This window comes from Xiphophorus maculatus, chromosome 23 (genome assembly GCF_002775205.1).
Source record: "Xiphophorus maculatus strain JP 163 A chromosome 23, X_maculatus-5.0-male, whole genome shotgun sequence".
NCBI lineage: Eukaryota > Metazoa > Chordata > Actinopteri > Cyprinodontiformes > Poeciliidae > Xiphophorus > Xiphophorus maculatus.
The window spans coordinates 23,923,415-23,939,380 of NC_036465.1; the positions used below are offsets into that span (position 1 = coordinate 23,923,415).

The 15,966-nt window shown below is 44.8% G+C and overlaps 1 protein-coding gene across 1 annotated transcript in view; it reads left to right on the top strand.

Annotated features, from left to right (window-relative positions):
• LOC102216434 (ephrin-B1-like) overlaps positions 1–15,966 on the top strand; it is an 81,290-nt gene that overhangs the window by 14,512 nt on the left and 50,812 nt on the right. The gene's annotated exons all lie outside the window — the stretch shown is intronic.

The following is a 15,966-nucleotide window of genomic DNA, read 5'->3' on the forward strand; positions in this document are numbered from 1 at the left end:
CACGGATTGAGCCCTGCAAAAAAAAAAAAAAAAGTAAAAAAAAAAATAGGCCTCACTATTTGGTGGCAACGCCGGGATGGCATCAGTGTCAGCGAAGTGAGCCGATGTATACGTGTTGGACCAAAAGTGGCAATGGTGATGAGGGCAGCAGCTGGGAACATCCACACACACACCTCCACACACTCTCGGAAGCAGAAGTTATTATGGATGCGTGTTGTGCAACAACTCAGGAGTCAGCTGTGGTCTGCTTGTGCCGATTATGGTTTGAGTGTGTGTTTGCAGATGGCTGTAATAACGATCGGATAGCCCTCGTAATGGAGATAGCCCAGTTTGTAATAGCTTCCTAAAACAACACGTGGAGCGTCTTTTACGAGGCCACAGCCCGGCCCGGTTACGGCGGACGAGAGAACAGCGTCGTGCCAGACGAGCTATTTATTAGCACACGCTTCATACAGCCTGCGTCTCGCCCGGCTCCCGCCTGTTAAAGGCGGGCCGTTATCAGAACAGACAGAGACTCCCGCTGCACCAGTTAGGCCGTCCTCCCCTTTTTACGTTCACCGTTAATGAGCCTAATGATGTGTGTCTCTCTGATTGCATCAGTCAATATGTTGTTCAGTATGGGTTATAGAGATTCACTGACAACTTAAGCATGTCTGCCTGGATAAGATCTTCCATCCAGGGAGGAGGGGGCGGGGGGGAAGAAAAGAAAGAGCTACTAATTTGTCTTGGATTTGATGGGACATGTGTAGCTGTCTTTTACAATCATGAGCTAGGATTGTAAGCAGAGAATAGACTTGTCAGTCACATTTTCTGATAAGAAGCTGCTTTTAAGGCACAGAAGGCAGCTGTGTATTAAAATCACTGTGCCCTACTTGTAGCAGTGAGTTATCTTGTTCCATATGCACTGCTGTCTCCATCATTCTTAATAGTATTTTAGTTCTTCTTGCATCTGGTGTGGACGTTTTGACCGCTGTTATAGCTTCATACAGAAATTTGCTTCAGTTCAAGCATCAATTTGTTTTGACTGGAGATGCACCAATTGGGGATTTCCTGACTGATATTCATTTCCATTTCTCATTTACTGAAAAATGTGCCTCAAAGTACATGCTGCACTTTGGCTTGGATTTCCTTGTTTCAATGTGTAGGGTTTAGGATTTGACTTGCCATTGATGAGTTATAGTCGATTAAGGGAATTTTAGCTAATTCTGATCAATGTCTGACTGATTCATCTCCAGCTATGATAATATGGACATTTTTCTACCACTTTTATCATATATATATATATATATATATGTATATATATATATATATATAGCTTTTCATGCATGTTCCCCTTTGTTTGTGTAGTCCAGTGTCTCTGCAATGGCTAATATAGGATTTTCTTAAGCTAATAACTAAGTCAAAATACCATGCTATGTATGAAACAACTTAAAAAAGCATAAAACATAATGTTTTAAGTAGTAATTATTTTTGATAGTTTTCACAATAATGTTCTTATTAATGTTTAATGTTGTTTTTATTTTAATACATGAACTAAAGCAACATTTTGATAACCATCCTCTAAATTTGGTAGTAGTTGTTAAGTGCTTTGTTTACAGAATATTGTACATTTTTGCCACTTTATCCATTGTGAATATAACAAGGCAACAACCAGCTCTGGTGATTTATTTTATTTATTTATTGTGTGTGTTGTCAGACAGAAATACAAGAAAATGCTAAATTTGGAGCGTGCCTACCAACTCTCAATTCATTATCCAACCTTCTCATTTATAAAACGTAGGGAAAGTTGCCCGTACAATCTGTTAGTATGTATTTTTGATGGCTTGGATCACATTCAATCAGTGGGGCATGGTACTATTTATATATGTGGTGCCGTATTCCTTCTCTGTTTAAAAGAAACCCACTGCCATTGTCTTGGAGTGCAACGATCAACAAATCCCACTGGTTTTCTCTCGTACAACTAGAACACGCTCCGCTGAGGTGTAGCATCTTTTCCAGATTCAAACTCCGACTTCAGATACAAATCAAGCACAGCATTAATGATTGAGTTGATCTGCTCAGATGGCTAGTCTGAAGACAGCTGCTTAACAGGCTAGAGACTTGTAGCTTACCGGCGGCTGTAGTAAGAGGTAGTGGTTCCCTCAACATGGCCGTCTGTGTCTTTTGCTATCAGAAATATTGTCAAACAGCTGGATGTCATTTTTTTATAAGTGAGGGAAAAGTGTGGTAGCATTTCTTCGGCTACCTAACCAGGGCGAGGAATTCTAAACATGTTGGAAAAGGAAAAGTCCAAAAATTTAAGGTAAAACCTTGTAGTTGTTTGCTAAGAATCTGCTTCCTCTAAAGATTCTTCTTCTTCTATAAAGTTCTTCAGACTTGACCTGCAGCTGTACTGTTTAAAGTAGAAGCTGCAGTCAATGCTGTGCACCTCAAACTGAGGCTTAAAAAGGGACAAAGGGACATAACTCACATCTGAATTCTGTCAAGAAATCTGGCACATGAAGGTGCAGTCATGGTTTTGCCATATCCCACATACAGCTAGAGAATACTCTGTTCACTCCCTGTGCTTTCTCTGGAATCTTATTAAAAGTTTGGTATTTTCAAGGGTTTGGAAATTGTACCTTTTTAAAACCATGATATACATTGCCAGTAACCAGCCTACCCCTTGTTTGAACTACTCACTTTTTTTGGTGCTAATGTTGGTTTTATTCTTTTGTGGAATAAAAAGAAAACCTAGAGCCCCTTGACACTGATAAAAGCCATTTCTTTTATAAGCCACACAGCTTTTGATTGATCTGTCCCATGGTCTTGATCCTTGGGCTTGGCTGATTAAACCTATCCATCAGCCTCTCTTATCAGCGCCCTAACAGATAGACTGCAGGACACTGAACTAAACCCCCCTGCATTGTTGCAACACAGAAAAAGTCAAAGGGTAAGGACAGGGAGGGGAGAGGTTTACCAGAGCTCCTCTCTTCAGGGCCCTGAGAACAAAGCAAAAAAAGAAAAAAAAATCCCCACTTTGTTATTCTAAAGTAATAGCCCTGGTACAGAAATAAGACTTTGGAGATAGCCATCCATCATGCTATTGTCATGAATGTACCACATGCACACAAGCGCCCGCACTTCTCCGTTGTGTGTATTGCCATAACCTCTTGAAATTAGGTCAAACTGCAGCGTTGCAGATTGTGACGAGTGCTTCTGTCCTAGAGAGAAATCATAAAGTAATGCTTCCTGTCTGGACAGTGTTGGGCCCACACCACTGATGTGGCCCTGCCCCCGGTCATAGCTCACACACAGACATCAGCCAGATAATGACATCCCTTTCACTGACAGGCTGTCATTCACATGCCTGCACAAGTAACCAGCACACACACACACACACACACACACACACACACACACACGCACACACACACACACACACAGGTACACCCCCACGTGTGCGCACGGATCGACTAAACACACTTGCAGCTAGCTCGAAAATGAGGGCAGACGAGCATGCTCACCGTTATGACTCACCAGAGTGATTTGCAAGTCAAATTTTGTATTTTTTATTATTTTTTTCATAAGATGTGTCTATTATTTTTCCTGGAGAAATTTGAGGCGCTCATCTTCCGGGCGACTTCTAAAGCGGATGCATCAAGGCTACTAAAACGTGGATGATTGCGCGTCGCTTTTGCTCTCGTTTATCTGCGTGCATCCATTACCGTCAGGCTGTCAAGTGAGTGAAACCAGCAAACAGATGGGCTTTTCAGGTTCACATATGTTGGATTTCTGGGGAAAGTTTGTTAAACATCACACCTCCTTTATCTTCACGCTCAAGCTCACAGTCTGGAAATCAACTTTTTGCTCAATTTAAGCATGAACACAAACATGCTTGTGGGATGATGGTATCGCTTTTTTTTTTTCTTTTCCAGGCTGGTTCAGAAGCTCTTTCTCTGCATGTTACATCAGATCAAATTAAAGTTTGCAACTGACTGACTTATCGTCGAACCATCAAGCCAAGTTTACACAGTCTGAATTATTATGTTGAAAGAAGATGGTTTATTGGAATCCTGTTGGAGCATGCTCCACAGAAGCAGGTGTAGACCTGTTAGCTTGCCTACTGGCTGCTTCTACATTTTTTCTTTTTAAGAAGGTGGGGGCTTGAATATTTGTGGGATTGGGGGTGGGGGGATGGAGCACATTCATTAACCTGGTATCCAACTAATCTCCTGGCTAATTCATTTAGTTCTCCCAAGTACTCCTATGTTTTAATATCCTCTCGGTGCTGGCCGCTCATGGGATGTCGCTGGAGCGTAGCCATGGCGATGATTGTGTCATTATTTTGCAGTCAGATGAGTGATATCCCAGAGGGCTCTGGCTGAGTTGTCCAGGCTGGTTGAGAGGGACTGATTAGAATTGCAAATGGTGGCCAAGTGTTGTGTTTATTGTGTGTCTCAATATTGGAGACAATCAGGCGAATCAAAGCCCTCAGCTGGAGGGATGGGACTGAGGCACGGTGGGCCTCTCTAGTTGGCACCACGTTCTTTGCTCCCCCCTCCCTTTCACCGGCTCCCCTCTTTTCTTCCCTCTTTTGCCCTCTCTCTCAGTCCACTCGGTCGTGTGGGTATGTCCTGAAGTGCGCGGACACAGCTGTTAAAAGAGCCCGAGAAGCAGAGAGAGAGAGAGAGACGCACTAAATCTAGTGCACTCATCTGTTGTGTGGCAAGCCCCCTCACGCAGCTGAGAAACATTAAACATGCTTTATGGTAATGAAAGAGCCAGCGACAGACATAAATATCAGTCAAAGTGGTGACGGTTTAAAATCTTGTTGTTTGCTCGTAACGCAAAATTTGTCATCATTGCAAATTATTGCAGAGGAGAACCACGCAGTCACGGCTCGCTTGGAAACGCGCAAATACTGTATCTCGGCGCTGTTCGTGCTGACAGGCTCCGGTAATGGAACATGTTGGCCAGGCGCCACGTCGGTGATGGCTCGGTGACAAGCCCGTGGTGCAAAGTGCCCTGCAAACACACATGTTCTTCCCAAATCGCCCGCGAATTGTTCTTCCTCAACGATCGGCCATTATCCCGATATTGACTCACTGTTTGCACAAGACTCGCCAAAATCCATCTGAAAGCCATCCAGCGCGGCTGTGTTAGACAGGAAGCCTGTGTTTTAGCTGTGCGTGTAATTCACTCTGTCACTTGCACACAGAGAGGCCCATCTTCTCTTGTTTCGCTACTGTTGGCTTTTAAAGAATGCCCGTGTGTATATAGCGTGCATGCTATGCGGGAGCGGTTGTATTTTCGTGAGCTCTCATGCATGCATATGTCCCTGTTCGAGCACTTGATGATTCCCCTCGGTCATACGTGCGCCTCATATTGCACCGCATGACCAGTCGCAACAGGCTCAAGTGAGGCCCAGGTACAGACATGCATCCTGAACAGGTATTGCCACAGGGAGTAGACTGTTATAGCTTCATTTTATTGCGCCACACATGGTCTTTTTTAGCTCTCATTTGCCTTGGGCTAAGTGAAAACTAAGTTAGGAGGAATGTGTCCATGCTGCAGAAATGTGTCAGACTTTCAGAGAGTTTTCTCCTTTCGACTTTTGAGCGGAGTGAGTGAAGGCCGGCGGCCGTCGCGGGGCCTCAGATGTCTTGACGTGAAATGATCAAGAGTCGCCGGCCTTGAAAGGCGGCAGTCAGTGTACGCGAGACGCAGACGCTCGCAGCCTGTTTAGACAGGGGTTGCGTGGCGTGACGCCTGACAAGAGCCTGATGAGGGATGTTAAGAATTGTGTGGATAAGGAGAAATAAGAGAATGGGTAAGAGGGAGAGCGTGTGTCACATTGCCAGTGTGGCTGAGTGGGTGAAAGGAGGAGAGGGTTCACGAGGCGACATCTCGTCAGCTGTTTGACTTTTCCCCCCGTTTCCCAGGGAAGCTGTTTTAAGAACATTGCAGAAGACAAGCCGCCAACCAACGACAAACTGAACTGCCACAAAGGAAAAAAGACGGCAATGGCTGCTGTTTGTTGGTGACGGAATTATTGCCGTTGTCTGAGATCGGAGACTCTGGAAAGGCGCGGGCGTCTGCGCCGTGCCTGTAGCCGACACGTGTCACCTACCGGACTCCTCTGACCATCCATCTCGAGCAGCTCCTGACAATAGCAGGAATATATTAAAAAAGAGCTAGTCAGGAGGGAAGGTGGACACAAGATAAATATTGTGTTAGCATGTTTCCCTCCCGCTCCCTTGCAATTGTCTCTCTCTCTGACAGATGAACAATGGAAGTATTTTGAACTTTGCAGCGTACGATCTTTTGCGTCTGGGTTCAGAGCTGTGCTGTCAGAGCCAGACGTGCTCTGGCAGAGATTGATTGATTTGCTTTCTGCCGTAACCGTGTCTTCCCTTTGTTCTTCCAGGAAGGCTTTGGTTTCTCTCCAGATTGTCTGGCTGTGTCATATTAACACCTGTTAACAACAAGCAGCCTTATAAAATACGCACTCAGCTCCATTTAAATCGTAAAAGGGTTCACATAAAGTCCTAAAAGGAAGTAGCTAATGTCTATATTATGAGACAGAGCAAATATGCGCTCAGAGGGACCAAATATTATTTACTGTTAATGTATCTCCTATATGGCGTCATTTAGGTATTTGTAGTAGAGTTTCTGCTTCATGTATTCTCGCTAGGAAACCTTCCAATTATCAAGTATTAGGGTACAACAAGGTTTTCAAAAGTTAGTTGTAAACATTGCTTACATTTTTCATGCAGTCTCTTTGACCGTAGTATCTCACTGAAGCAACCAGTCAGACAGAGTTGCTCCAATCTGTGTCTGTTGGCAAAGAAGTGCTAACCTGCTGCTAGGGCACTTCTGGCTAAAATAACAGAAACAAATGACAGTACGGAGACATGTGTAATCATGGCAAACAGAGTGGCTCAACTAACTGAAGGAAATGACTGAACTGAATTAAAATTTCAATTGGTAAGTTAAGATTTGTATGACTTTTAGCTTGTATCCAAGCAGCTAGCCTGAGGAGCTAGCTAACGTTAGCTTATAGCTTATTGTGTTGCAAAAAGGTATGATATTCTGAGTAAAGGGAAAGCTCAGTTGAAAATGGCTAATAATTTAGCTGTTTATTAATCAAAATATTTGTTTACTGAAGTCTATTTTGTCCTGGTAAAAGAGAACAAAATGTTGTTTTTAGCATTTGTAAATGTTTTAAATTCTGAAAAAATAAATAAATAAATAATAAAAAAAATCCCAGCTTAGAAAATAAATCTTGAATTTTGGTGTTACAAGCTAACATTTAGTAACTTGTGCTAGCTGTTTACTCCCTTACATGGTTTCTATGCAGGCTTTAAGCTAAACTAAAGTAAAAATGCCTAAACTAATCTAAATAATCAATGTTCTTGCTAGCTAGCGTCCAATTTTGACTGCACAAACATGTGACTGGAACCAATGTTCTTTCCCGAGAAGAAAGCAAATAAACATATTTCCCTAAATGTCAAACCAATTCCTCAAAGAAAAACCTCATTAGGAATGGGTGTCAGGTTTGTTTTGGAGTTCCCCCCGCCCCACGCCCCCTTCCTGATCACCGACTGATTTAATTCCCAGATGTGTCGGTGCCAAAATATACTGCTGGGCAGGTCAGCCTGAACCACTCCCCACCCCACTTCTGAGAGTTGTGAAGACTTTGAAAAGAGAGAAAGAAAAAAAAAACACCGAATTGTGGCTCTAAAGTGCAACAAACCTCTCTTCCCCCAATGAGTTTTCTCTCTCTTTGTTTTGCTGATCAGTCAGAAAACCCGATCCCTCCAGCTCCGGCATGCTGAGATGGAAGGACAATTGTTCAAAATGAATTCAACTCTGACTGGTTCTATCTGTGTCAGAAAGAATGAAAATAATTGGGATAAAATATCTGTGATTTCAGCTTTTGTCCCTGTTTATTGTTGAGTCTGATTGAATGCAACATTAAAGAGGGTCTTTTGAATGCCTTTTGTGAGCCTATTAAGGGAATTGGAGATACAGACCATAAAATGTCCTCTGTAGCAATCTGCGCAAGCTGTGTGGGTTTGATGATGATTATGATTCTTTTTCTCTTTAGTTACTCCATCCGCTCCTCCAGGTGGTTGTGGGTAATATTAGGTGAAGAAGGGAGGATGGGGGTATTGTTTGCTAGAGGAATCTTTTGGTTAATGTTCTCTTGCCTTCCTGAATACAGATATTCGGGCTCAGCAGTGCACAGTCCTCGGGGATTCCTCTCTCTATGACTGTTGGACATCAAAATTTGGCTCGACTTGGGGAGGGGGGTGGCTGGCACAACAACACACACTCGTGCTCACACACTCAGGCCTGTGTGCCTACATGCATCACGCACATCACACATAGACAGTGAGCTCAGGCCAGGCGGGTTTGGCTGTGACTGTAGACTGGCCTGTGGAGAGATCTTTATGGAGCAAGCAGGGGCCATCTGTGGCTGCTCCTCTGTGATGGGAGGCAGCTGGCTGTGTGTGGGTGTGTGTGTGTGTGTGTGTGCGTGTGTGTGTGTGTGTGAAGGCGTTTGTGCGAGTTTGTGCGAGTGTGTCAGAGAAGAAACCAAGGAGGAGGAGGGAAGAGAGGCTTTGTGTGTCTTTAGGTCATGGAACAGTCCCATAACGAGGGCTACACTCAGGCTGAAACTGACCCAAATGGTTTTGTCTCAAGCCAAGCCAACATCATCTTTCCTCTACTCTTCTCCTTTCCTTTCCTCCTTTCCTTGCAGCCCAGCTGGAAAAGCTCAGTCCCTGGGCTCCTGGATGAATAACTGGGGACCCAAAGAGCAGCAGTCTGGGCTTCCTCTCTCTGTCACCGATACCAGGGATGACACTCAATCACAACCACGCACACCCCCGCTCGCTTAAACTCCCCTGCTCTTAAAGAGGGATGAACTCGGCACTGACAGAAACCACGGAGGCCATAAGAAGAAACAGATTATACTCTTTCTCCTCCCTAATGACTTCTCGCAACCCCTCTCGCTCGACAGTCCTCTTCAGCTTGTTCCCCCCTTAACAAGGTCCACTTCTGTCCTCCTCGTGACAAGGCCATCTGGACGTCATCTCGTTAGCTTGTTACAGCCTCTGATTGTGCGATGCTAGCCCTTCATGTGACAGTGATAGAGGGCGAGCATACTGAGCTTGTTTGGTGAACATGAGAGGTGTGTGTCAGCCGCGCTCGCGTCTGTGTTCTAGCTCGCCGGTGTGCAACTGCTATGAGTCACACTGAATCTGATCTGCTCTGCATGCCAGCCTACTGACTGAGCCATCGGGAGCTAGCGAGCATTACCCTGTGAGAGCGAGAGGGCGTCTGTGTTCACACGTACAAAAGCGGCTCTCAGCGGGGTGGAACTCAGCATTCTCAGTCTTCCCTTCTTGCTTCTGAAGTCGTCGTTTGTGTCTCTCCAGCGAGGACGGCCCGAGGGGGGAAATTCCGAGTGATTCGCTTTTCAGCAAGTCGCTGCAGCAACGCAGGGGCCTTCTGGAGTTAAAATGCAATGTGGCCCCAGCTTAGTTTATCCACTGCCACCAGTTTTTGCTCCATTTCTATAATAAGGGTCAAATCCTTCCTGCTTTGCTAAACAATTCAGGAGCCAGATGGATCTTGTTTTGCTTAATTTCAGGATGCCTATGTTTGTTGGTACGCCTCGCTAATGTGTGTGTGGCCCGTGTGCGCGCCGGGGCGACTTGTTTACTGTGTTTGACATGTGAGGAAATCAGTGTGTGTACACTGCGGGGTGTGTGTTTATGTGTGTATGTTTATAGTCAGGCCTCCTTAAGAACATCTGCCCTTGCAACGGCCTGACAGAAGCCAGCTATGTATACAAGCAATAGCGTTTTAGCTGCAGGCGACGAGAACAGACCCTTTGACCAACCTACCTTCTCGCGAGACGGTTCAGACTGGTGCTGGGTCTGTGCAAACAGTGACAGTTTAGTGCTACGTGTGTTTCTCCCTTGTACGAAACAGGTACACTGTGTCCGGGCTCAATGGATCTCAGCTACATATGAGAGAGCAGAACCATTTCAGAAGCTGCTGTTTGAGTATTTCCAATCTGAGGCTTTGTGGATCTATCTCGCTGGATCTGAAAAAGCGGTTCTGGGCTTAAACAGTTCCTGCTTGGAGACAGACGTTTTAACATTTACAGACTTGATTGAGAGCTGGAAGCCAGTATGACCGGCATGAGACGATCAAGCAAGTCGGTAATCATTGGTTTAAAAACGTGTCCTGTTAAGTAGAAGCAAAAGTATTAACTTTCTCATGCTTTCATGTTGCAACCACAAATTTTAGTTATTTTCTTTGACAGGTCAATGCGTCGTAGTGTGTAATTTTGTTTGTTAGACACTCCACAAATTTGGCAAAGAAAAAACACATTATGTGCGATGGAACATTATCAAAACACATCGCTGTAAATAAAACTGGATACAGGCCAATGCTGGCGGACAGCTGGAAGACTTCATAAGACTTGAGGATCGAGGGGAGGTCCAGTGAAAATTGAGTTGCAAGAATTCAAAATTGCTGTTCACTGACACTTTCTGTCCAGTCCGACTGAGTTTGTTGAACATGCGAAAATGTCGGTGTGCAGATGTGTAAGGATAGTGAATTATTTAGTGGCATTGTAGAAATAACATCCGTGCACGGTACACTTTTTTTAGTTTTTTTCTTGGTAAAAATATGGAAAATTGTGTATAGCTTTCTTTTGACTTACCAATTGCTTGAGTTTGTGTTATTCCATCCTGTAAAATTCTAATAAAATATGTTGGTTGTAGTGTGCCAAAATGTAAAAGAAAAAAAGTTTGAGGTAAATACTCTTGTAAGATGCTGTGTATTAGCGGCATAACACTTGCATAAAACAATCCTTTGTTCCACTCTGACTCCATTGTAACCTTGCTGCATGGTTGCAGTAGATTGGTGGGTGTAGTGGTCTATGATGTATTGATTGAAATGGCCAGAAATATCTCTGTCTTATGGAAAGTGTCATCTCTAATAACGGGGGAAGCAGCCAGCGTGATTTTTTTTTGTGTGGATAATGTAGGAGAGGAATAATAATTGGTGCTGCAACACTTCTCCTGGTGTGATAATTACCATGGTAATATCGAGGGGATAAAGTACCTGTTGTGCTGGCGATCATGTAAGGACGGGAGCTTGCGTACGTGAGCTTGTTCTAACATGAAACGCAAGAGGAAAACAGAAACACAGCCTGTTGCAGGAACCGGAGGCTATATATCTTCTGGAGGAGGCGGAGTATGTAGTTTGATAAAATATATTTTAATTAAAATGTACAGCATGCCGCTGATGGTGTTCAGGAGGAACAAATCAATTTAAGACCATTCAGTTGATATGCGCTATCCCAGCCTCTTTCTCCCCAGGTTCCCCGGGTCCCGGGTCCATTCATCCGGCAGCAGAGGCTGCCTGCCAGTGCGGCTCAGGGCAGGGGCTTGAGTCGACCGGACGGGGGTTGAAAACACAGGGGGAAGGGGTGGATTGAGGCTCTGTAAGGGGCTTTGAGTGGGCCTGAGTGTAGGCGGCGTTTTATCCGAAAGTCGGCGAGGGCAGGACGCTTGAATAGGGGGTGGCTGGGAAGTTGGGCTGGGAAGGTCCAGGATGCACCCCACGGTGCTTTTGTGTGCCTCCACATGTATATATGTGTGTGAATGTGAGGGTGTGTGTGTGTGTGGGGTGTAGCATATGTGAGATCATGTGCTCATATTCACCAGTGGAATGTAAAAAGAAAGAAGAAAGAAGAGGGGTGGCCGGGGGGGCTGGAGGGGATCTCCTCTCGTTTTTGCTTCGTTGTTTTCTGTTCTCTCTCCACTGTGCTGCAGCGTAGGTCTGTTTGGATAAGCTCTTTACAGGATTGAGCATGCTGCGGAGCTGTCCAGATGAAACAAAACCAAACCTCATTTGGTTGTTTTGAAAATGACTCCGTTCTATTTTGCTTGGTGCCGGCAGATCCACCTCGTTTGACACGAGGGGGATAGAGGTTCTCTCTCTCACGTTCGGGGTCATTTCCCAGAAACATTATTTGTATCTGCACAGCTCTTCCTCTGTGCGCTCCAACTTCTTTCATCAACAGGTCTTATGGGTCTCCAGACAACGAGAATGAAAGATGCAATTCAACCTCCCCTTTTTTATCCACCCTTCCTCCCCCAAACTCCCTTTTTTCCCTTTTCGACCTCTTCAGAAGTACAATAACGTTCAGTCACTCGTCTCCTCCTCTCCATGGCGTGGCTGTGTGTTTCACCGGAGTGGTGCTGATTAAGCCCACAGAGAGACAAACAGGAGACAAAGTCCCTGCCCACCAGTTTAGTTTCACATCCTGGACTGGAGCTGGGCTGCAGCTTGCCAAGTGGAGGGCTTTTAAACTGGGCTAAACACTAATTGCTGCCCTATTTCTTTTATGCCACTTCTTTCCCATCTGCGATGGCGCTTCCAGACCTCCACAGCAGCCAGAGCCTCATTATAGCAGACAGTTAACAAAGGCTGGGAAACAGAAGCAGAGAATTCACTTAGGATAGCTATCTAACCGCCAACCATGAGGCCTGCTTCGGAAAATTGAATCAATGACAGGAGCCGGCTTGCGATAAATCCTTCAAGGATATTAGGATATTAAGATTTTGGGAATCTTAATTGTTCATCTAAATTATTGCGACTCTGACAATGGAGTGAGTGGGACATGAGGCTCGTTGTTATATTCCAGAGCCAGTCTTTTTTAACGTTGAAGCAATTATGTGGAGGGGTTTTTGACAAAAAGGAGAAACCTGCAAAGCAAATAATACAAAACCTACTTGTTGAATGAGACGAGTGGAGATCTGATTTTTAATTTATTTATTTTTTGCCCCTTTTCTGTGTTTTCCGTAGGTGTTTTTTTTTTCTGTCTTTTTTGTGCGTGTTTGTAAAGTGAGGGGGAGGATGGAGACGGGTGGGGATGAGAGAAAAACCAAATGAGGGAAATGTTGAGGAGATGAATAAGAGGAAAAGGATAAAGGAGGGGAGAATGAGATTGCTGAGTGGAAATAGAGGGGGGGTGGGATCGGGGGAACGAATGGAGAGATGGAGGAGGTGTGGGGGGTCAGCAACAAAGCCTGTGGTTGCTATGGAGACATGTTTATGCCTCATTGATGCATCTTGTAGATCCAATTAGAGACTGATTGTGTCTGTGTCTTCATAGACATATGCACGTGTATCCAGGCCCGGCGTGCGTTTAGATGCATACGCACACACACACACACACACCACCACCACACGAAAACATATGTCTGCTTAAACACACACGAAAAAACAAGCAGGCATAAGCAGAGTGCTGCTGCTGAGCACTAGCAAATTATTAGAAGTAGGACAAAGGGATACCCCATGTTCTCGCTCTTATCGGCCTCTTGAATTAGCGCAACCCGCGTCCTCTCAACCCTCCCCCGGCCTCCCCACTCCCACTTCCCTTCAAACCTGCGAGCGTCAGACAATAGCGGGGAAATAACATCTCACCCGCGCCCAAGCCCTGGGATGGGAGAGGGGGGCCTGCTTTCCACACATGCTGTCATCATGGCATCATAATCATACGGGTGATGGGAAGGACTGTTTTCTGTAGTTTTCTTATCACATCTATCCTCTGTGAATGGAGTCATCTGGCTGGTGATGCCCCTCCGTGAAGAATGGCCGTGAATGTTAATCCGGTCATGTTCATTTTCATGGGGGTTTTTTCCTAGGAAGAAGAGGACTCTTTGAGAATCTTTTAGAACAATGCCTGACTCCTTGCCAGCGTTTAACATCATTAGATGAGAAAACCTTGAGGTCCCTCTAGAGCTGTAGCAACCATAGATTTTGTGGGAGATTCCTCGAAGCTTTGATCTGCTGAGTTTTTCCTCTAGGACAAATATTATTTTCTAATTTTGCTCTTTATGGCCTTAATGGTAAATAATAGTAATACAGTACAATTACTTTTGCGTAGCTAACATACGTCATGCTACAGAGGCAGCTGCTTAGAGTCTCCAGGCCAGCAGAGGGCCCCATGGAGCACTTGGCCACATTCATGTTATACCTCCATCTGTCAACTTCCTGGTTGGTTTTAAAGATGGGTGGTAGAATTACTGAAAAGCTGGAGGTCAATGATAACTCTGAAACTTAGTCCATTTAAAACTTAGATGTGTAACTGGTATAAAACAAAACTTAAAAGAACTTCAAATTAATCTTCTTTGGGGGAAAAAAATAATGTCTTAGATTGTTCATTCCTTTCATTTATTGTAACTATACAGGAGTCTTAAGAAGCCTTTCTGACATTATTAATCATTAGCATGAAGGCCAGAGGTGATGTCACACTGTGTTTATGTGAGGGACAGCAGTCAGCTGTACACAGCCCTACATTTAAACAGGATTTCAGTTTATTTCAAAACAAAGAATAATTATGAAGCATCTTTAACATCTACTTTGCATGGTAAACACAATGCTAGCAGGATTAGCATTTGCAATTTTGAGTGTATTCGCTCTAGAGAACATAGAACCTAATTTTAACTGTGAGATTTATAAATATATCCTGGTTCAGGATGTTCTGTGACACAGAATTGAATTCTAACCAAACAACTTTGCTGTCATACATTCAGCTTTCTCGTGTCTCCTGACATGCAATTCCTTGTTCGAGGAACCTGATCGAAGCTTCTTGCAGCTTTTTTGTTTTCTCAAACTCCAGGCCTCGAGGGCCGCAGACCTACAGTTTTTAGATGTGCCACAGGTACAAAACACTGGAATGAAATGGCTTAATTACCGCCTCCTTGTGTAGATCAGTTCTCCAGAGCCTTAATGACCTAATTATTCCATTCAGGTGTGGTGCAGAAGAGGCACATCTAAAAGTTGCAGGACAACGGCCCTCGAGGACGGGAGTTTGAGACCCCTGACTTAGAGGAAGCAGTCACACTTATAGTGAATATAGTTTTCTTCTGTAACAACTTCCACAGTGAGGAGTGTTGCTGTCAGTAGTGGTAGGCTATGTGTGGTGCATTCACACACACACACACACACACACACGCACACACACACACACACACACCCACACACACACACACACACACACACACACACACAAAAAGATAATATATTTGAATCCTCTGAATCCCAGATCAGGATTGATTAAGCGTAAAATTGTCTCATTCCAGCCACGGGACAATTTGTCTGCTCATTTCTACCCTCCACATACTCCTCTATTAGTCTCTTCCGGGGAGAGGTCGTGACTTTTTCTTCTGCTTGTCTGAAGAGCAGGTTATTTAGTGGTGAAACGACGTGTGCGATGATGAAATGAGGGGCTGCAGATAAGGTGAGATTATACTCTGAGAGGGAGAAAGAGGGGAGACACTGACACAGACAGAGAGAGGGACCCCCCACGCCCCCTTCAGCCGCTGATGTCTTGTTATACCATGAGGGATCAGAAAGAACAACAAATGCATCACGCATTGCTAAATCCTCCCTAAATCCGCTGGCATGGGCAGATCTAGCAGATAGCCCCGCTGCTGGGCTCACTGTCTGCGATCGCAACACACACACACAAGTACACGCGCTTATACATGAACACACCCGTGGTCAGTCCGGCTGTCTGGGTTAATGCTTGGCTAACTGGGACAACAGAGCTGAACCATGTTGACGTTTTAAGCCCCAAACAAGTCCAGAACAATGATTCAGCCCATCTGCCCCCACCGTGCATTTCCACCCCTCGCCCCCAATAGGAGTGCAACCTCAGCCCTTTCTGTTGACGTTCCAGCACTCACACACACTCCAGCACTGGCCAAACACACTGCCGTTGCAAACTCGTGTACCTTTGCCCCCGGTCTTCACACGCATTTACACACACCGGGCCTCCTCCTGTCCCCCACCTTCGATGAATAAAAAGAGAACAAAAGCCGATCTGATTGAGTTGACAGCAGAATCGACGCGAAGAGGTACTGTAAGGTCAGATGGATTATCTTA